The sequence below is a fragment of the Castor canadensis genome, chromosome 7 (assembly GCF_047511655.1).
Source record: "Castor canadensis chromosome 7, mCasCan1.hap1v2, whole genome shotgun sequence".
In the NCBI taxonomy this organism is placed as follows: Eukaryota; Metazoa; Chordata; class Mammalia; order Rodentia; family Castoridae; genus Castor; species Castor canadensis.
Window position 1 is genome coordinate 18,211,314 of NC_133392.1, and position 24,436 is coordinate 18,235,749.

Consider the following 24,436-nt stretch of genomic DNA (forward strand, 5'->3'; position numbering starts at 1 on the left):
ATTCATTAACAATTTTGAAAAGGAACATAAGAGGGGAAAACTATATCATTCCATAACCAACAGATAGCAACAATCAAAAAGACTTGACAGTATCAAGTTCTGACAAGACAGAAATTGTGAACCCTCATACATTGCAGATGGGAATGTGAAATGGTACAGACTCTTCAGAAGCAGTGTGGCAGATTAAAAAGCATACATGTACTCTCTAATCAAGAATGTATACAGAATTTTTTAAACCTGTTGAAATCACCATAAAAAGGGGACTAAGATAGAAAGAAGAAAAATAGAGGAGATCAAACAATTTGGGTTATAAAACATATATACATGGAAATATCACAAAGAAACTGTATGGCTATCTTAGACAAACAAAAAATTCATTATTTTTTCTCTTTTACAAAATCAGAAAATAGGAGGGTGGAACAGGTCCTGTCCAGGGGGGGTTGGTACCAGTGGGAAAGGGGAGGATGTGGGGAAAGAGTGTAGGTGGGTGAATATAATGCAAATACTGTGTGCACATGTATGTAAATGGAAAAATGCAACCTGTTAAAACTATTCCAGGAATGGGGGAGGGGATAAAAGAGAATGATGGAAGGGGTGAATTCAAGTATGATATATTTGATATGTTGTAGTAATTTTGTAAATTCCATAATGTACCCTCCCAGCACAACAATAAAAAAAGAAGCATGTGCTATATGACCCAGCAATTTCACTTCCCAGGAGAAATAACATTTCTGTCACACATTTCCACACAAATTTATAAATGAATTCTCGCAGCAGCATTAGTCATAAAGGAGAAACTGATGAAAATGTCATCAACTGATAATCAGATAAATAAAATGTGGTACACATCTGTACATTAAAAATTAATATATGCTATAACATAAAAGCCATTAAAATATTACAGTGAATAAAAGAAGCCATACATACTATACTGTGTGATTCCATTTACTTGGCATTTCTAGAAAAGGCAAAATTACATGCAGAAAAAGATGAGTGGTTGCATGGGACTGGGAGCAGGAATGAGCACTGAAGGCAAATGGATAAGAAGAAACTCTTAGGTGTTATGAGACTGGATGTGTTATGTTGCACAACTGTGTAAATATCCTAAAAATTATTGACTTGTATACTTACAATGGAAATGGGACTGGGAGCAGGAATGAGCACTGAAGGCAAATGGATATGAAGAAACTCTTAGGTGTTATGAGACTGGATGTGTTATGTTGCACAACTGTGTAAATATCCTAAAAATTATTGACTTGTATACTTACAATGGAAATGGTTATGTAATGTAAATTATACCTCAACAAATCTGTTTTTAAAAAGAGAAGCTGGGCTATCATAAAATAACCTTTGTCTTAGAAAAAAACTAAATACCAAAAAAATGGTGCTGATTAACTAAGGAAATTGCTTTTATCTACTGCATAGAATTTCTGAGATTATGACAAATGTCAAAGGCTCCTCTTGTACTTATGTATTGTTCTGAAAATACTTCAAAGTGCCCACACTTCCTTACATATCACATCTTGGGAGGGCACCCAGGCATCAGTAGCTGCTAGAACAGCTCAGGTGATTACAGTGGCTGCAGAAGATGAGAACCACTGGTCTAGTGGAAGTGGAGGCTTACGAATCTGTGTGTTCATTCCCAATGGGCTCCTGGAAAGTGGTTTGGAATAGATAATGGCAGCATCTGAGGTGTTGTCCAACACTGAAGTCAGCAGCCATGTGGGATCAGCAGTGTTTGAAATATGGAAGGTCAGAACTGAACTATGTGTGGATGTAAGATACACACCAGATTTTGAAGACATAGAAAAAAAGAATGTAAAACATTTCATTAATAATTTTTAAAATTTAGTGCATACTGAAATAGCATTTTGTTTGGATTCATTGGGTTAAATAAAATACATTATTAAAAATAATTCACTTTTTTTCTTTTTGCACTTTTTGATGTGGTTACCAAAAAGTTAAAAGTTCACATATGTGGCTTCCTTCCCCCTCCTCCAGTACTACTGGACCTACAGGATGGGATTTGTCAAGAATAAGGCCTACTTTAAGAGATACCAAGTGAAATGTAGAAGGTGAAAGGAAAAAAACTGGTTATTAATCTCAGAAACACCTGGTAATTCATTATAAAAATGAGTACAGTAACCAAAAATAGGATGATAGTTCAAGTATGTAACAGAGACATCTCTTGTCAGGCTACTTACACCCACACAGAAGAAGAGATGATAGTCTATGGTGCAGCATACCGTACTAGCCTGCTGCTGGCCTGCAGTCTTCTCAATAGGAATGGTACGGAAAACATCTCTGAAGGCCAAGTAAAAAGAGATGAATACGGTGTGGAAAGCATTAATAGTCAACCTGGGGCCTTCATCTGTTATTTGGAAGCAGGCTTTTCTAGCAATGACTACTGTTTTGGGAGCCCTGAAGGGAACTGTGGATGGAGATTTGTCTAACCCTCAACAGAACCAAAAGATTCGCTGGCTATGATTCTAAATGCAAGGAGTTTAATGGAGAATCACATCAGAAACACATCATGGTTTGCAATGTTGCAGACTCTATGTAGTACCTAATACAAGAAATTGAAGATATTTACAAAAACAATTCTTTCAGAACATCAAGAACAATGTAAATTCCAGATATGGTGGAAGCCATGTATAAGAAAATTTGTGCTGCTATACAAGGGAATGCAGTCTATGAGATGAAGCCCAAGAGAGAAGTCAAAAAGATGTCAAACCATCTAAATGTCCCTTGCCTATAAGAAAGACTGGTTAGCTCAAAAGAAGACAAGCTTCCCCAGAGCTCAGGACTGGGCTGCTGAGAGTTTAAATTTTCTATGAAGATTTTTCAGTTAATAAACTAATTGACCAAGCAGTTTTAAAAAAAAAATTACATATGCGGCTGACATCATATTGTTACTAGACAATGCTCATCTTCGGTCTTAAAAAGAATCCTAACATCTCAGACCTAGAAATGACTTTTGGAATCATCTAATTCAATCTCTTCAATTACAGATAAAGAAACTGAGGCCCAGAAAGACACAGTGACTAACTCAAGATTAGTTAGATCCCCAGGCTCCTGCTGTCTAGGGCTATTTCCATTACACTTCCTCAAGGATTATTAAAACAAAAAGGTTCTATCATCTCTCAAAATAGAATGTTTAATTTAGTCAACCAGTACTTTTGATGAAATATGTACTTTTTAATAGGAGCGTACTTTTTCCCTCTAGGATGTTCTGGGTACATCTTATGCCTACAACTTCTCCCGAATTCAGCGCCATTCATCCGATGTACTACTCTTGGTAATAAACCAAGAAAAATAGAAAAAAGATCAAATCTCACGTTCTACTCTATACTAGCAGAGGTTGTATGTCAAAGGGCACTTGCAGAAACACCTCAAAAATAAACTGAAGGGAAAGAAATGGGGAGGGAAGGGCAGTCAGGGGGTTGAAACACAATGAAAATAATGCTTTGTGTTCCTATTTTAAGTGCCTTTCTCAATGCTATATGCATAGCAGCTAGAGGCAAGCTGGAAAGCAGCCAGGTCCTGGCTGCCAGCAAAAATTTTGTCACCTCCTTTGAACATCTGAAGTATGTTTACCCAATAGATTTCATTAAATTACACTTCCATTAGGAAGCATACAATGTTGATACTCATCTCAAAGATCAAAGGGATCGCTAAGAGGCATGTCATCCTGCTCCCCAGCTGATTGCTATTTCTGGGCCAATCAAGGAAAGGAGCCAGAACAATACTTAGTTAAAAAAAAAAAAAAATGGTAGCATCTCCCCAAGGACTATAGACTAAGACTCTGCAGCCCCATTATCAAAATGAGCATATCATTAATGACAATACACATGCAGTGAGCTATTTTAATACAACTCCTACACAACAAACAAGCTGGATTTGGGTCATTAGCTGAATTTGTAAAACAGTATTTCTGAAGGCTGTAAAACTCTTCAGTAAAAATATAAAATTTAAAGATGGGGGAAGAGACCTATTTACAAAAGCAGGAGAAAAATCTAGTTTTTATTCAGTTCATTGTGACATTAAATAAACCAACAGGTGAGCCAAATTAGAGATGGCTAATTTAATTGTTGAGAATTTGTAAGACTTTTTTCTCATTTCATTTTTTTTTGATGGAGAAAGTTAAAAAAAAAACACTATTAATACATTTGTTTTAAAAGGCAAAAATGATCCTATCTGGGGATCCAATGATTTATGTTGAAAACCCTTATCTTCCAGGAGCAAAGGACACTAAAAAGAAATACTATTTGGCTATCAAAAATTAATATGTCATTTTCAACTAGGGATAAAATATTTTACGTAGGTTCAATAGAGTTTAGAAATCTTTTAAAGAAAGGTACTGGAAAAGGCTATACATTCTGAATCCTTTATTTTGATGTGAGAAAGGTAGTTTGACAACAGCTCAATTTTCTAAGCCTGATGTCAGCTAGTGGGAACTCTTTTCCAGTAGTTTTTATTGTGAAGAATTTGCTGAAAATGGATGGAAAAGGCAAGGGTCAGGCAAGTGTTCATTCTACAAGCCCTGGTGGGAAGGGTAAATCACCCATCTACAGCCACAACCCAGTCTCGATTTCAGCCGCTCTCTTTTAGTGTGTAGTCAACCTCTTGGTTACCCGTATTTGACACATCATATGAACTCTAATTACCTATCTTTTGCGATTAATCATCTGACAATTAAATTTCCTGCACTTAATAAGCATCCAGCTGGGAAATGAGTATTAATCTGAGAGAGGAAAAAAGAGGATTCAGGTTTCTAACAAATTACTACTAATTAACCAGAACCATTTTTAGTCATCCCAACGTAAAGATGCCTACAGCTAATCAAAGGATTTATTGTTTGCATTCATAACGATACTTTAAAATTTCATTTAAATTTCCCCAAAGAGCAGTCCTGGAAGTGTAACGCTAACATTACTTAAACAAACATTCTGTTTGGCAATACACAAGAAAGGGGAGAGGGGGGTACTTCTAAAGGAAAGGAACTTAAACTAGAAAAGGAACCAAGCAAAAGCAAATAAAGCAGAGATTCAAGGAGTACATCTTCAAAGTAAAAGATCCTTCCAGGGGTCCAGGAAATTGACAGAGGTGAGTCATTAAAAACTTTAATGATGAGGAGAACTCAGGGATCGCCTAGATATTCAGGGGGCTCTCAAGTGTGGCTCTGTGGCAGAAACTGCAGCACCCATCTGGAACTCTTTAGAAATGCAAAGCTCCAGGCCCTCCCTAGATCCTGCCTGGTCCTTCTGAATCAGAAACTCTATGGTAGGCACAGCAATCTATGTACAAATAAACCCTCCCAGGGATTTTCATGCCAGCTCAAGTTTAAGAGCTGTGATCTTGTCTAACCACTTCATTGAATAGATGGGGAAACTGTGAGCTGAGACAGAGGTTAAGATTCCATAGGCAAACTAAATGATGACACAGAGAACTTACTGCAATCTTTTCTCCTTTTATCTAAAAAAGAAATTTTGTTGATAAATACAATATTGTGATTATCACATTAACTTCTGGGACTACTTAGCTTTGGGTTCCCCAACAGTTCTTTCCTTTCATGTACAATTTATGGGTTCTGAGGACCTAAAATATATAGCTGTTCCTAGAGTACTGATTGCAAGGTTTTCAAAAACATAATATACCACAAATCTTGAAGTGACAAGAAATGAAGACCAATGAGGAAGACCAATGAGAAAGCCAGAGTCTTACATGACTTTAAAAAAAAAAATCAGAGTGCCAGGCATGATGATGGACAACTGCAATCCCAGCATTTGGGAAGTGGAGGCAGAAGAATTGTGAGTTTGAGGCCAGTCTGGGCTACTTAGCAAGACCCTGTCTCAAAAAAACTGAAAAAAATATATCAGACCACTGTCAGAAGTACAACTTATGGACAACAAAGTGGTATACTGGGAAGACTACTGAATATAAAATTAAATATTGATATCTAAATTTTTTTGGTGGTGGTAATGGGATTTGAACTCAGGGCCTCATACTTGGTAGGCAAGTATTCTGCCACTTGAACCACTCTGCCAGCTGATTTCTAATTTTTGTCAGCTCAATGAGTTGATTACAGTCCTATAACTAATGCCTTTGGGTGTGGTTCTGGTTGATATGGATAATAAAGTTCTATATTTTAACCAAGAATAATACAGGAATTTTACTCAAATTTAAGGAAACTGCACTTGACTCTCCTCATTTACCGCAAAGAATAGCTAACTGGACAATTTCAATGTTGTAAAATATCAGATTTGATATCCCTATTCATCTATTCAATTGCAAATATTTACATAAAATTTATGTGCTCTTACACAGCATGATAGGCCACCGTTCCCTTCTAAAATAATATATAATGTAGTTGAAGCAACAAGAATGATTGTATGTGAAAACAAAGCAAGGTATAGGGCAACAGAAAGTTTAGGATGAAGCAGTTTAAACATGTTAGAATTAAACTGGAGGTATGCATTGTGACATTATCACAGTACTCTTTCAGTTTATTTATTCTAACATGATGAAATGTGACTCAGTAAACCGTATCATCATCTAAGCAGGACAATGAACATTTCTTTGTAAAGTAACCCCTTTGTCTTCCTAAACGATCTATACAGGCAGGAAATGTAAGGATTGTACCTTTTTATGCATATCAAAATATCTGAATAAAGTTAAAATGTAAGATTACAGTCAGTTTTTAAGTTAAACTATTTAGAAAAAAGCATTGTCTTCCTTTCAGTTACATACATTACAAAAGAGTAACGGAGATATAGGGAGATGGCACTAGTTGGAGTAACTAGTTGGCTTTGAATCATTAAATTACAGGCAGGTGGAAAGAATCCAGACAGGATAGTATGGAAAAAGGCAACTAGGTGAGAATAAGTGAATCGACAGCACATACCAACAGCAGACTAATTTTATTATGGGAAGCAAGTAAGGACAATTAAAGATTTAGGCTAGGAATTAGGGAGAAGCAGGAGTGAAACAAATATGATAATGTGAAACTTGGATTTGATCCAGCTGACAATGGTAAACCTCCCCATACTTCTCCATATATGATAGACGCAATACCGTAGAACTCAACTTCCAACACACTTTCTTAAAGTTGTTAATTCTAGCTTAATGCTTCTCAACCCAGGTGCAGAATAGCTGCAATATATATATGCTTATACAATCGTCCTTATTTGGAGATCATTTTTCACTTTTAAAAGTGGTATTATCTCTAACAGAAAACACTACTGTTTTAATAGACACATACACAATGCACTGAAGGGGAGATTAAATGTGGCAAAATCAAGGATATGTTATAAATAGAAGTATGTAGATATGGTAATTCAGAAATGACTGTGGGGCCTAGAATTGGCCATAAAGCCTAGAAAAAAAAGTATAAATGCAGAAAATACGGTATCAGGGTCTTTAATCTGAGTGTGTTACTACAGGGAAAATTAATGGTTATTTGCTTTTTTGGGTACATGGTATATTCTTTAGAGATGTGAGAATATTTCTAATGGTTATCACTTGCAGCTATCTTCAAATTCAAATCTTAGTATGTTAGATTCAAAAATATCCAATACTCAGATTTCCAAGACTAGTTTTGGACTTGAGAGGGTTATCAGAGCCCAGTCTATCAGAATCAGGGCAGGTAAACAAGAATACACCAGAAACGGGCACTATAATAAGGATTTCCTGAGTACATTCTCATTCTCACTCTAGAGATGACCCACTTTCAGTCTACTGAAATTGTATGTTTTTCCTAATTAACTTTACTATCACTTTCACTACAAAAATAAAGGATTTCCTGGCATGTTTTTTCTAAAGTACATTTTTAAAAGCATTTTTCATGGTATATTATTTCACAATTATGCCTAAGCAGTTCTCATTATTCTTAGCAAATGAGGAAGGAAATGCCCCTTCCCCCCAAATATAGGTAATCTATAAAAATTCTCAAAGGTAGTTGGCAGCTAAGGCAGGAATTAAGTCTGGGTCTTCTAACTAGAAGATAGGGCTCTTTCCAGCCATACCACTTATGTCCCATGTGACAAAAAGGTTTTTTGTATACTCCTATATGGCATTCTCAAGTGTTGTATCTTATCACAGCACTAAGTGTGGCAAAGTGTTGTAAGAAATGCTTCAGCATAAAGTATGTATGGGACAGAGAGAAGAATTCACAACATTTTCCTTAGGACTTGCTTATTATCTCAAAATACTTTTTATGCGTAAACAGAAGGATGCTACACAAAGACAGGAAAAAAAAAGAAATAGGAAATGAACGTAGGAAAAAAAACCCATACAGTATTAGAAAAATACACACACACACACACACACACACACACACACACACACACACAGTTGCAATGGTTTAAGGAGGAGCTCCACAGGAAAAAAGGTTACAAGTACAAATCTTACAGCAACAGCTGCTTTCAGTGGTACATGAAACAGTAATGATAACAGGCTAAGACATAATAAAAACTTTGAAATAAAGTTAAAAGATACATATAACTTAAAACTAACATCTTTTCCTACACAGAAAGGTTAAATTGCGAGGCTGCTATTTGCATTTGTTACGTTGTCAACAGCTTTCTGTCTATCAGCATGTGTACAAACAGTATCTAAAGATGTCATCTGGATACTTACACACAAGGAGCTTATGAACAGGACCCGCCAGCATATTTTAACACCCTTCTAAAACATCAGCTTTCATCAGATATGAACACAACATGTTTAATTTATTAGTTTGGTCTTAATATAAAAAGTTGACAATCATATGTCACTCTAGGTATTGATAAGGTAAATAAGACTACAAGAAAATGTCAAAAAGCTATTGAGATATTTGCCGAAATACTATATCACGTTGTATTTATCAGCTCTTCTCTGACGATGAACATGTCACATTTTTCTACACGTGGCTATTTCTAAAAAGATAGATTCAATGGAGCATTGCGGAAACTTCATTTTAAAAGCATCTTAATTCCCATGTCTGACAAATTTAAAACGAATCAGAATAGAGAAGATACACACTGTAACACTCAGCAATATTATTTTGCTCCACTAAAGTTAAACAGAAATTGTATTCAAAGAACAATTCGTACTACACAACTTTCTGATTGGAAATCTTACCTGCTATATGTCACTTATCATAGATATTTCTTCTTTTAAAAAATCTGCTTTAAAATAGTAAATTCTTGGTCTTAAAATTAACTCAATAGAAAGTTACTGGACACCCATTACATACATTATTTACTAAATACTTCAGAAAACATAAAGTAGACCAACTCCCCTCTCTTGAAGACCTTATCATTGGTCACCATAATAAAACATAAGTAAGTAAAAATCATTTCAACTTTGATATGGAAACAGTGTGAAAGTTGGTACAGGTTACAAATATAAGTGCCAAAGTGAATGGAAAGCAAAGAAAAACTATCATGACAGGAAAGATAATTAGAAACATCTTCACAAAGGAGGTAAATAATTAACTAGGGATTGTAAAAATGGAGGCATAGCAATATAAAATTAATAGACTGAGTTAAGCCAAATGTTCCAAAACAAACTGATTGTCCTAAACGGCATTCAGAATAATTTTACAGCAATATGAAAACTTTCACTAGTCCTGAAGTGTCAAGTACTCCAATTTTCAACATCATTAAACAACAGAGCTCACTAACCTTAGAGGCATGGATATTGACCGTTGTATTTTAGGGATAAAGAAGCTGAGACATAATGATTTGCCCAAATGGCACTCAACTAGTTAGTACCAGAGATGGCAGTCAAATCCAGAACTCTTGACCCTTAACCCAGTGTACTTTTTTCTTACTGTGTCACAATGCCTCCCTTGATTTATAGCTTATTTAAAATAAATGTGCATTGGCTAGTGAACCAAACTCTATACATTGGATCTATAGCAGAGACTTTATGGCTCCTTAAAAACAAATGCTAGAGTGGTATGGTCAACAACTTTAAAAGACAGTTGGATTTGACTTAAAGTCTTGGATACAAATCTTGAGAACTCGGAAGAGTTTTTCATAATTTCCCATATCTAAATTACAAACTAGCCATAAAGAATAAATGACACAACCTCATACCTAAACTGTTAGAGGCCTTCAACTGTTAATTCATATTCTCTCTCTCTTTCTCATCCCCCCACTTACTCCCTCCTTCCCTTCCTCCTCTCTTCCTCTAAAATTCCTGTCAGTGATTTTAGACTGAGGGGTTCTCAATTGGGGATAATTTGCACCTAAAGAGACATCTGGAGTATCTGGAGATATTTTTTGATTGTCACAACTGGAGGTGGGTGGGTGGGGGCAGTCTGCTGACATTAGCAAATAGAGGTTTAGATGTTGATCAACACCCTGCAAGGCACAAGAATTACCTACCCCAAATTTCAATAGTGCTGATATTAAACATAGTGTTCTAGACCAAAGAGATTGCCCATTAACTATTGGTGTTAGTATCTTTTCTGTCCTAAAAGGTTAAGTGTACTGATCTTACCAAAGTATCAATATGAAGGTAGAAATTTATCCAATACTCTAGTTTATGACACAGAATACAAAAATACAACTGAGTTAACATCCCTTGTTGCATGTATTCTCCCCACCATTTGTATGTGATAGCAAGCCTGGTAAGATTCTTTAGGCAAATTAGAATTCATTAACAACATCTGCCTATACTTTTAGCTATTTCTTAGTACTGCCTAGATTCCAAGAAGTCATGAAAAGCATGTGGATACAACAGGAGCCACAGACTACAGACTACCTGGCACCGGGGCCATGCTACTAGCATCCTCACCTCTGGAATGCACCTGGTGTTTTTCCTCCCTTTCTCTAAGGCTTTTGTTTCCTCTAGTCCTGCTTCTTTTCACTCTTATTTTCCCTGCTGTTGGTGCCTCTTGTCACTTGCCAGTGACAGTTATTTAGCCCCAGTAGCTACAGAACTCAAAAGACAAAGTGCCTTGATTTGGAGGCAGGGTTTCAATGATGCTTTTGGAGAGACAAGACTGAGAAGCATGGATGTGCGTGTACTTCAATTTTCACACTGTAGGTGCTACTCCTATGGAAGAGGATTTTGCAGAGATGGTATTGAGAGACTCAAATTCCAAAGACATTATCAAGGTCACAAGAAATACAGCTGTTCATAATCTGTTACAAAACATTATCAGTAGTTTTTAAAATGCTGTTAATATTCTTAATTTTGCTGCATTGAAATGAACTACTTTTCAGAGTGAAAGTAAACTCAATGCTAAAAGATTATTTTAAATGAATTTGGTCTTAGAAATTTTTTTTCAGGAAATGCCACAAAATGGAATATTTTAAATACCAATGTGAGACAGAGTGCCATCCACGGCCATTTTCCACTTGAATTAGAAAGGACGATTTTACTATTTTACAGTCCCTGAATAGAGTAACAGGGCAGAGAGCCCTCTCAGATATAAAACACACTGACAAAAATGTTACTCCAAGGCTGTATTTCCTGACACAGAAAGATTACTCCCTTCGAATCTACCTGAGGATATAAAAAATAACTTTAAAAATGTAAACTTATATACTGAAACCACAAATTTTCTTGAGGACAATCCCCTCTGACTCTGTGAAGTCTATACCAAAACTCTTCAAGAGATATGCTACATTAAAAAAGCTAAGAAAATAATTATTTTGCTATAAGAAATAAAATGTATTCGAAAACAGCAATTGTTTAAGACACAGGATAGTATTTTTCCTAATCTGAGTCATTTTTTGACTAAATACTATTCAGAAGTGGTTCAAAAGACATTTCATAATTGAAAATTCTAAATATCATTTGATATAAGATTTAAATTGACATCATAAGCTATGAGCAATATTAAGTTAGAAATCTTTCCAACCCTGCCAAAAGAAGAACTTCAATTTTCCTCCTAAACAAGAGACAAGCAACCCTCCAGTAATTCTACTATCAAGTTGTAAGTTATTTTCCCCACACCAATGCACAGCTATCATCATTTGGAACCAAGGAGATTTTCTCTCTTTCTTTTTGTTCCAAATTCACTCGGCTTACTGCCAAGAGAAAATACAGACACAAGGGAGGCAAAGAGCAATTCTGTTAAGATCAGTGAAGACGTTGACCATAACAGAATCCTATTTATCCACCACATCCGTACTTCTCTTTCTCTGATTAGAGATTACTAGCAATTTCTTGACAATCCTTGTACAAAATTAAGTTACAATCAGTTTTGCAAGTCTTCATGGGGTGGAGGAGTGAGTGTGTGTGTGTGTGTATGTGTGTGCACATAGTTTTGACTATTAAATCTACCAAAACACATGTGCATGCATATATCCACCAAGTCTAATTTTTTCTTACAAGAAAATTTGTATCTGTTTCCAAAGCAATTGAAACTGCAAATTTACAAAAATTCATATGAAGGTGTTCTATTGGCATTGACTTAAGGTAGGAGGTCAAAGATACAGTCAGTGTGCAATTAAAAGCGGAGGGTTTTGTTTTGTTCTATGCTCAAGTAAAAATTTTAAATATTCATTTTGCCACCTAGGGAGGAAAATTATTTATGCATAGCTTTTCTGTTTAACTAACCAAAGCTTATCATAATACCTAACTATACCAAAACAAAAGTAATTTTTAAAATAATTTGATACAAATGTAGGAGACTGTCACTGTAAGATAATGGATTTTGACAAATTTTTTTGTTTAAAATAATATTAAGGATTTGAAAGTAAAAAAATGAAAATTAAATAGCACTTCAACTAGTATAGAAGAGGGAGCTTCATTGTTTTAAGTGCTTCATTCAATAAAAGCCACAGTACTGCTCAGCCTATGTAATCCTTCAATAGCTTTTAATCACAAGGAGATAAGGGCTGAGAGGCTCAACTTAACCAACAGCTCTCTAGTTCAGTTTCTCATACTCTGGTTCCATAGTTCCCAAATTCTACTGCACAGAAAATCACCTAAAGAGCTTTATAAAACAACAACAACCCCCTTCTGATGCTCAAGTCACACCCATATCAACTAAATCATAAGTCCGGAAGTGGAAATCAGGCATCAGGATTTAAAAAAAAAAAAAAACCCAGGTTCTAATATTCAGCAAAGTTTGGTAACAAAGGCTGTGACCCCACATCTCATACCTGGAGCAATTTCACATACTCTCACTCTCCCCTTCCTCCGTACCTCTGTTTCCCAATCTCTTACTTCCCTAGTCCCTACCCTGCACTTGCCCATTAGAGTCTGTCTATTCAGGCTGACTGATGTGCTTCTCTCTAATTCCTTATCCTTCAAATCACAGTGTGGACATCACCTTTTAGGGCACCTCCCTCACATCCTCTACTTGTTTCACACTCACATCTGGGCTGGATGCCCCTCTGTGCTTTCACATTCTACACCACTGACACTTCCATAATTCAGCTTACCACACAATTATAATTCTTAAGCCTTTGAGCTTCCTGAAAAATATGTTGATTCATCTTTTGATACCTTGCACTATGCTTGGTGCAGAGTAGGTACTAAATATAGGTAAGTCATTTATGGTAACCTATACTAAAACAACAATAAATTATTGAAAGCCACTAAAATTAAAACTAACTCTAAGGAAGTGACCAGAAACAACACCAACTTGAAGATTTCTTCTTTGGCTTCCTCATTTGTTCTTTCATTTGAAATTACCTTTTTTTACTAGTGAGAGCCTGACTTATGTCATTTTGGTTTCTACCATATTATTTCTACTTGTATATTACATTGCCTTATTCTATGGCCTTATATTTTAGACAAAGTCTCAATATATGATAAGATTTGGAACTTTTAAATTACAAGGCCATTTGGTTATTGTCTTAGGTATGCTACAGTCAACTTGTGGATATTAATGACAACATTTAACAGATCCTGTATTGGCCTAGTCAAGTCAGTGACTTCTAACAGTTTTAAGAAAGTGTCAGTTATCAGAAACTAGGGAAGAAATGGGAAAGAAAGCCTAGACAATTCAATGTGTATTTTGTACTCTGGATGTAAACTCAGTGCAAACACAATTCTAAATTGTATTTGTATTATAAAATGACATAAAATAATATATAATATCATAATTCCCTACCTTCAATTCTTGAATCTATCAAGGTCAAGGAGAAACACTGCTTGCTGTTACTATAGATTAATTTCTAAGATGTCTTTTACAAAACAAAATGTGCTAGCATACAAAAACAATCCAACTTAGAAGGTCATATCTGAGAATAAGATGGAAGATTTCATGTTTCCATCTTTTGTGTAAGCTCCACAGTCAGCCCACTGAAGCCCTGGGGAAAATGGTTTACAGTTTTAGGATATTTAAGGAATCTTCTGACCTTGAGACACTTCAATCTCAATTCTTTAAAGTATAGGATTACCACTTGTTCACAGGAAAGTCATTGATGAAAAATCAGTGCAGCTCAACAAGCATTTTCACATTTATTATCTTATGACCCTCATAGTTCCCCATTAGATAGGCAGAGTGGATACTATGATTCAAATTTGCAGATCAGAAAACCTAACCCACAATGAATATGCCCTATGTCTAAGGTCTCAGGCCTAGAGGTGCTGAGCTTTTCTCACTTTCACACTTGCTGTCTTGGAGACCTGGTCCATGACAAAATTTAGATTACACACAATACAAGAAAAATAAGGAATTAACATATCTGGCAAATGTCTAAAAATATTTACATATTTTTGAAGAACAAATAAAGCCTTCAAATAGAAGCCCTGAGTCAAATTGTGTTTGGAATGGATAGCACTAAACAACATTCTTATAAATAAGTTAAAAAGAAGGAAGAAGGAAGGGAGGGAGGGGGGAAAAAGAGAAAAAGAAAAAAATTAGACTTTGTTGAAATGCAAACTATAAATCTACAGGATTCTAGCCAGAGATGTAAATTTTCTCCTTTCTAAGTTTTACGTTAAATATCCTGTGTGTCCATGAATAAGACAACTCTATTCTTACTTTTGTTGAAATTTATTTATTTATTTTTATGGTACTGGGGTTTGAACTCAGTGTCTCCTCTTGAGCCACTCTACCAGTCCTGTTTTCTGGTGGGTTCTTTGATATAGGATCTCACAAACTGTTTGCTTGAGTTGGCTTCAAACCTTGGTCCTCCTGATCTTTAACTCCTAAGGAGCTAGGACTACAGGCGTGAGCCACAGGCACCCAGCTTATTGAAATTTATTTGTAGACTAAGTTTAAGAAAACAGTGAAACAGAAAATGTTAGCTGATCAATATGCAAAGTTGTAATATTCCATCATAAAAGTCAAAAGAGTATCAGATTAAAAATTTAGAAGAGAGTAATAAAGGGCATCCTTGTTTTAAGTATGGAATATATTTCACACACAGAACAATGCAATGCAAAGTGACCTTCCAAAGGATGAAGTTTGACTCTCTTGCTCCACTTTATGAATGGAAATACAGGTCAAATTCCTCATAATCAATAAAAGAAGTGTCAGTCTCCATTTCACAATATCTTGGATTTTCCAAGTCCAAGATAGTGATGACTTGTTTTAAACAATATTTAAGAGAACAGATGCAGAATGAGAATATCTGGACCTTTCCTTAGAACTTTCTGTGTTGGAACTTGATTTGGAGTCACTATTATATATTTGCAGAGACATAGGGTCTGAAAAAGCTAATAAAATGCACCAAAGATGGGGTCACATTCCTCACACCATATTTAAGGATTTCAGAGATATTTCCAGCAAAGGCACTTAATCCATGATCTGAAGAACTTCTTAAAAGACAAGCCGAAAAAAAGAGCAATTTGACTCCACATTTGTTATTTGGTTTTATTCTTACATATAGTTTTTCCAGTTTGGGTAACTCAAGGATAAAAAGTTAAAGCAAGCTAAGAAAAAAATTAGCCCAACTATACACATGGTCTATTCCCTGGCAGGTTTACAAGGACTTGAGATTAACAGCAAAGACTGGCAAAAATCTATTCTAGCCCTTTGTAAACTTCTCATACAAGAAAGCTTAAGATAGTTGACATAGCAAAACTCTTCAACCACTATTACACAGTTAAAAACCTTTACCCTGGAGATAAGATCTGGTCAGTCTTCATCACAACCAGCTGGATGTTCCTAAAAGCAAAAAGTGCCCAACCTACTTTAAATTTTGGTCTGAACCTCACAAATGTAGAACTAGATAAAAGACAGTAAGAAAGGAACTGAACATTCATGAAAAAAGAAACGGAAACAAGTCAGAACCATGATGCATCATTTCAAGTTACTTAACTTACTTTAGTTTAGCAAAGCACAAAATTGATGCACTTTATTCAAATATTACCGTAGCCCTAGGGCCTGAGTGTGAAATGTCTATTTCAGCTGGCAGCATTATATTATACAAGTGTGAGTTTCAGGATCCCTAGAACATAAGCCTTCAGACAATGAATGTGTGCACTACTTCTGCATGGACTCACCACCTTGAGGACTTCCGTTTCTTTTGCAACACCATGACCCCAGTGTCACTTTCTCCCCTTTTATGTTTAACATTTACCAGAAGAGTGACTCACAACTATTTTTATAAAAGGTATTTCATTTAAAATCAATTAGCCACTTTTCTTTCCAAGGAATAGTATACCTTATAGGAAAAATGAGCATGACTCAAAGGGGAAAAACCAGGGCCAAGTACACAGTGCTTTTCCTAGGAAAATTGAGCAGGGCTTCCACCAATACTGTGAACATAGTCTCTGGCCATATATTTGAAGACTATCATACAATTTTTGACCATCGGTTTATAAGCAACCATTAAAAAGTTTACTATTTATGAACAAACAATTTAACATTAAAACAGAGCTGGCTTTTTGACGATGGCAATTAGCTTCTTCATGTTCCAAACACCAAATAACATTTTCCCATTAATTTTTAAACCGATGTGGCTTTAACTTAAAATAAACTGTACATCAAAAGAATGGAAAATAAACAGCCAGGAACACAATCTGACGAATTGGATTTATTTAGTTTATTTATCTAAACAGGGACCATTGGATCTCTTTTAATAGGCTGACAGTTGCACTGGGCTGGTTAATAAAACATTCAACACAGTGTCTTCAGCCAATATAGAAATGCAAATCCCATCAGAAATATTTTATTCATGAGGCAGTAATTTCAGTTACTACCATAGTTTCTTTAAAAAAAAAAAAGGCACTCTGCAAACAAATAGTGCCATCTAGTGACTAAAGATAAAGTCAAATTTGTCACAGATTTCTAATTAAATCTTGCAAAATATCTCACCTGTTTTTATCTTTTCTTTTTATTTCCTAGATAAGATCAAAGTGGCTACGTAAAACAAGCAAACAACAGAAGTCGAAGACAATTTGTTAGGTCATTAAGATGGATTACAGTAGAGAAAATGGTACTAAAACCAGTAAGTTGTGTGTGTGTGTGTGTGTGTGTGTGTGTGTGTGTGTATACATATGCAAATATATACTTCATCTACATAGAAAACTCAAACTACTAGAATAGCATAAAGCCATAGCGAATGTTGGCTCCTTTAATCATAAAATTACACCATAACTTTAATTCTAATGATGAAAAAGCAGTTACTTAGGTAAAAAAAAAAATTTCAATCAAACTGTCAAATCTGATCCAAAATCTAACAATTTTTTTAAAGTTTACACAAACATGAATATGTTGGTACATACACATACATGTATGTATCTGTATCAGTAAACACTTCAACTCTTCTGTCACTACAGTGGATATGGAAGCTATTTTTACAGGTCATAAAACTCTACAAAAGTTGAAGAGCCATCATAAAAAGTCACATTGGGAAAAAAGTGTCAAAGCTTCCAAAGTGAAAAAAATCTATCAAAGTTAACCTCAAATTTAGCAACAAGCCCAACAGTAAAATTAACACATGATACCGTTTCATTCAAGTATACCTGGTGGGGAGAAGGGTCAAAGCACATGAACCTTTTACAGTCTCTAGGTAAGAAATCCGGCATGACACAGATTAGCCCCAAAAAGGCAGGACTACAGCTAAGGGCAGATTTTTGGTTGCTCCTCTATCAAGTTGGTACATTTCCTATGTTTGCCTTTGAAATTAATAGGGGCTCTGTGAATAGATTTGCCAAGGTTGAAATCTAAGCTAAGAAACAAGCGAAGGGCACTTGTATGAGGATTTTCTAACAATTTTGCTTAGTGGGGACTTAGTAATGGGAAATCATCTTCAGAAAATGATTGCAACAAGGAAAATGATATGTGCATACATGTACATTATACATAAATACAGTAATGTTCCCCCCAAAAGATGATGGTCATATCCAAATAACTAAAAGAAATATTCTTCAGTTTCTGACTAAGCCAGCATTTCTGTTAGCCTTACCAACATGACGGTATCTTCCACAAGAGTACCTTGCAAAAAAGAAATCTCAGTGGTATTTAATTGTGAAATCTGTAAAATCCCAGACAACTATTTGAGGATTAAATGAGTAATACATAAAAAAGTATTTATCACTGGGATGCCTATGATTTTTATTTCTTAAATCGCATTTCAATATAGAGGAGATATGGAGAGAACAAAAATGATCTGATAAGCCACAATAAAAATGCAGTTTCAGGCATATTTATTACGACCTATAAAACTATTGATACTCTTTAGCCTGGTAATCTGCCTTCTGAGAAATGATCCTGAATAAACAATCCTGTTCAAATGTATTTGTTGCAGCACAATAAATTGTGAAAGGGATAAATGGAAATATATTAGTATTCAACAAAAGTTAACATCACTGAATGAGATATTGTGCACCAAAGTGACCAAGAATTTATAGCAATGGAAAATATCAGTATTAGAACTTATGTTAAAAAAATGTGGATCAAGTAACATCATTAATATGTCAAATAAGACAGGAAACAAACCTAAATGTAAAATGTGGTTCTTTTGGAGTAATAGGGCTAAGACAATTTTTCTTCTTCTTTACACTTTTTTTATTTTCAAAATATTTTGTATTGAGCAGATATTTTTACCCACAATCAAACAAGAATAATTGTTTTAAATGGCAGGCATATTAATCAACTATACATAGTGAAGGGAATTTGTTTTCCAAGATGGTTCTTCCAGTCTGGCTCTTATTTCTTTTTAAAATGTACACATTCTTGCAAGGATTAGCTCATGCTACAATTGCCACATATTATCCCTGAGACTATCCAAACCTCTGAACATGCCTTCATGGTTTCCTACAACTTCCAAAGAAATATTCTGTAAGTAAAATATTCCAGGAAACCACAGTACAGGAAAGATAAAATAAAAATAGAAGCATCAAGTTCTTGACCTTTTGGCAAAAATCAAAATTTAAATTTATCTTTCTCATTCACACTTCTTTATATCAGATTAAAAAAAATAGAAGATGTGCACTGGTTTCCCTCAGATACTCAAGTTGTCCATTCACCTGTGAAAAGAGACAGTGCAGGTAGTGGCAGTAAAAGCTTCAAGCTGTTCCACAATATCCTTTGAACCCTGACCTAAGGGACCAACTCCAGTAGTCGCAGGTAGTTGGATTTCTAGGACCATTCAGCCTCACTGCTGAGACTGTCAATAGAAGTGCCATTCTCTGATGTAGACAGCTCTGCACTAGGAGCTGGTCTAACAATCACATCACATAGCCTGCCAAACAGGAAAAGGACAGCATTCGGGCCCCACTGACTTGGGATAGAAGTGAACTTGAGACAGGGGCTAAGCTGTACTTCTAGCATTCATTACAATCTAATCCTCCACTTTACTGTAGATGTGTGTCTTAAAGAAGTTCAGCTTTGTCACAAGAAAAAAAGAAATTTGCAACTGCACAAATCAACCACAAGATGGTGCTAGCATTACAGTACCATGTCAGATGTGAAAAGCAGTGAACACTATTCTTCATGACCTCTGGAACCTCATCTAAGTATACCACTCACTTGTTCTTTTCTTTTTTGTTTACTGAGACTTGATCAAACATTTTACACAAGTTTAAGGAGTTTTGTTTGTACTACTTCAGGGTTGTTATTTATTTGATTGGTTTTGTTTTGTTAAAAAACCAAACAAAAATTTTAAACTTGAAAAAAATCCTCATTTTTCCCCCACTGCCTGGTTTATTTTCCTAGAAAATCTTGATGTGACCAAGCCTTAGTGAATCTCATACCAGTTCTGAAGAAATAAATTAAACGAACAACTTAAATATATGAATTCTAGCTGGGCACTGGTGGTTCACGCCTGTAATCCTAGCTACTCAAGAGGCAGAAATTAGGAGAACAGAAGTTCAAAGCCAGCCCTGGGCAAATACTTTGCAAGACTCTATCTCAAAACAACCCATCACAAAAAAGGGCTAGTGTAGTTGCTCAAGGTGTAGGCCCTGAGTTCAAACCCAAGAATTGCAAATATATATATATATATATATATATATAGAGAGAGAGAGAGAGAGAGAGAGAGAGAGAGAGAGAAATGTGTGTGTATGTGTGTGTATACATATATGAATACTTATTTCCTAAAAAGTTGTTTGCAAATACAGAAAGAAACTATTAAATAACTTTTAATGAAAACCTGAGATTGGGTCAGAGGGACTACAATAGACCCTGCAGAGAACATGAGAACAGATGCTGAGTCAGTAAGTCACATGGTCTTTTTGTCCTCTACTTCTTCATCTGAAAAGTAAGGTGAATGGATGAACTCTTCTGGACTTAATATTCCTAACTCAACCTGAGACTACAGAAGGACAAAAATTAACAATATTAGGCTATAAGAGCCCAAAATCAAGAAGAATGGAGTTAGACAAGAGAACAGTCATCAGAACAGCAATAGTACCAGTATGAAAGGGACATAAAGGTGACCACTGTCATCCCTTAACTGCCCAGATTATGATTATAAACTATAGTATAAGCTTTAAAATTTTTGTTGTTGTTGTTGGTACTGGGGTTTGAATTCTGGGCCTTAAACTTGCTGGGCAGGTATACTTAACACCTGAGCCACTACTAGCTAAAAATCTTTTAAATAGGTATCCAGTCAGTTACAAATTAAATTCTATTGTAAGTCATTCTAAACACTAGACTATTATTTTTTTTCATTTTCAGATGGACACAATTGTCCACTAAGGAATTAACATTAAAATTACACTGAACTTTCATTTGCAGTCATGGTAGAGTCAACGATACAAGACTAACCCTTCAACTCTAAACAACAGACAGTATAAATGGACAAAATGTGTGAAGCAAATGTTTCAAAAGTCAGACAATGTATAGCATAGGATTTCAGTCCCTTGAAAAAGAGAAATACATGAAAGGGGTTCAACTGCTCTCAGACTGGAGGTGTTTTCAGATTGCAACATATGGAAGCGGAGCCCAAATCAAAGGTGAAGGCACCATGTCACTAAATGTAGGGAGCAGACACTGGAGTTTGGTACTGATGAGATGGGTGAAATTCAACAAGGTAGTGGTGAGAAAGGAACTACAGAGAAGGAGCTCTAAAAATCTATAATGTGGTCCCCTTAAGTCTTTGGCAGAAAATGAACTTACATATGCAGAGAATAAGAACCCGTGAGTTCTCACAGAGGGGTTGAGGAGCTATGGTTAAATGGGAATTCTGGAGTCTGCTCAGTGCATGGAGAGAGAATGCTGACTAACCAGAGGAGAGAGTGCTCATGGAACACTCCAGTCCATTTATCTGCAGCTTTAAGACACCACACCTTGGAATTAGGGCTGCTCTAGACATGTCTAACCAAGCTTAGCAATTCACCTTGAAACAGCCACCCTGATCTAACTGCCTGAAGAAAGCTCAACATTCTCTAAAGCCTACTGCCATAAAGAAAACAAAAAACAACACATGCTGGCAAGGATGCAGGTAAAAAGGAACCCTTACTCATTAATGGTGGGAATGTAAGCTAGTGCAGCCACTATGGAAATCAGTATGGAGGTTCCTTAAGATAGTTAAAAATGGGGGCTGGGGGCATGATGGGTGCTTGCCTAGCAAGTACAAGGCCCTGAGTTCAAACTCAAAACAAAATTTATATATACATATATATATATGTATATATATATATATATATAAAATTACCATATGATCTAGGTATAGCACTTTGGGCATATACTCAAAAGAAAGAAAGTCAGCTGATTAGAGATACCTGTATACTCATATTTATCACTGCATTATTCACCACAGAGAAATTATAGAATCTGTCCAAGTGCCCATCAACAGATGAATGGATTAAAAAAAATATGGCACATATATACAATGGAGTACTACTCAGACATAAAGAGGAATAAAATGTCATCTTCTGGAAAATGGATGGAACTGGAGATCATCATGTTAAGTGAAATAAACCAGTCCCACAGGAAAAAAAAATCACGTTTTCTCTCATATGTGAAATTGGTGCAGGGGGGACATATAAGTAAAATTTGGTCTATGGGAGCTAGAAAGGGGAAGGAGAAAAAGAGGAGGGGGATAAGAAAGAGTAATAGAGGGGTGAATGTGCTCAAAGTACACTATATGAATGAATGGAAATGTCATAATGCAACACTAATAAAAAAATCTGAAATCAGAGTTTCTTGGTTCTATCACGTGTGAATGAGGATAATAATCCACATCTGCTCTCTACTCTTCATACCATGGAATGAAACAATGCACATTAAAGTACTTTTCAAACTGTCAGTCACTGCACACTAGAAGTGGAGGTGGTGCAGAAAGACAAATACCACATGTTCTCACTCATTTACAGAAACTGACCAATCAGCCTTGTACAAGTATGGAAGAGAACAGTAGTCACTAGAGATGAGTAACAATAACTGGGAAAGGGACAGAAAGAAATTAAGAGGGACTTTAAGGCACTGGGAAAGATGTTAAGAGAAGAGGGGCAGGAGAGGCATGGGCATAAGAAATGTGGACGGACAGCATTGGATCAATGCACAATGTATGCATGTTTGGAAACATCACAGGGAACCTCATTAATTTGTACAAAAATAATATGTGCTGACAATTATAATGAAAACAGAAAATACGCATCTTAAGAAAAAGAAGTGGTTTTGATAAAAGATGCTTCCTGACACAGTAGAAGAAGGATGAGAGAGCAAACATATATAAGTACATAAATATTTAATGAAAGCCTATAGAATAAATTTTAAACTCACTGGCTCCATTTTTCTTTACACTAGAAAATATATCTCAGAAAGGAATACTTATTAAACACACACGCACAGGAAATCAATGTGAGTCAATGCCCTGAATAGCTATCCTTATCTCAATCAGAAAAAACCCTTGTTCCTTCCTATTATTGCTTATACTCTCTCTACAACAAAATTAGAAATAAGGGCAAAATAGTTTCTGCTGGGTATTGAGGGGGTGGGAGAGAGAGGGAGGGGGTGGAGTGGGTGGTAAGGGAGGGTGTGGGGGCAGAAGGGTGGTAAGGGAGGGGGTGGGGGCAGGGGGGAGAATGACCCAAGCCTTGTATGCACATATGAATAATAAAATAATAAAAAAAAAAAAAAAAAAAAGAATTTCCAAATACCTAAAATTTAAAAACTCTAAAGGTCTCTACCCAGTATTAAACACTTTGGGAAACAAACTGAACATTAGATTAGATGATATAAGCCACAGAAGAAATTTAATTTCTAAAAAAAAATACAAGAAGAAAAAATTAACACTCAACTCAGTGTTTTCGGCTGAATTGTATCTCCCTCAAATTTATATGTTGAAGTCCTAGTCCTCGGTATTGAGAATGTAACTATTTTTGGAGATAGTCTTCAAATAGGTAAAAAGTTAAAACAAGGTGTATAGTGTAGGCTTTGAAGAGTGGTGTCCTTCTAAGAAGAGAAAGGCAGGACACAGACACATGCAGAAGACTGTATGAGAGAGTGAGAGTCCACCTCGCCAGGGAGCAAGGCCTCAGAAGGAAATGACCTTGTTACCTCTTTGACTTCAGACTTCCAGAGTCCAGAATTGTGAGAAAACAAATCTCTGCTGTTTAAGCTACCAAGACCACGGGATTTTGTTACCACAGCTCTATAAAGCTAGTACACTCTGTTTATTTAGAACCCACAAGAAAATCTTTAGAAAAGCGTTGTACAAAAAAATGAATTAGGGAAACTAAAATAATCCTTATGAATATTTATCTTACTTTAATCACTTATAGTGAACACTAACTTAGCGTTTTCTAAGTATAAAAAAATCTAAGTGGCCAAATTTTCTGTTTGTTTTGGTGGTACTGAACTCAGATTTTGTGCTTGCTAGGCAGGAGTTCTGCCACTTGAGCCACACCTCCAGCCCTTTCTGCTCTGGTTGTTTTGGAGACAGGGTCTTGCATTTGCCCAGGCTGACCTGGACTGTGATCCTCCTTTTATGCTTCCCGCTATAGCTGAGTAGGGAGGTGCATGCCACCATGCCCAACTCTTTTCCATTGAGAGAGTCTCAGGAACTTTCTTGCCTGAGTTGGCCATGGACCATGATCCTCCCAATTTCAGTCTTTTAAGCAGCTAGGATTACAAGCATGAGCC

General features: G+C 35.8%; 1 protein-coding gene and 1 pseudogene across 7 annotated transcripts in view; one reads left to right on the forward strand and one right to left on the reverse strand.

Annotated features, from left to right (window-relative positions):
- Vti1a (vesicle transport through interaction with t-SNAREs 1A) overlaps positions 1-24,436 on the reverse strand; it is a 345,401-nt gene that overhangs the window by 302,291 nt on the left and 18,674 nt on the right. The gene's annotated exons all lie outside the window — the stretch shown is intronic.
- Positions 2,020-2,837, forward strand: LOC141424648 (large ribosomal subunit protein uL18-like; annotated as a pseudogene).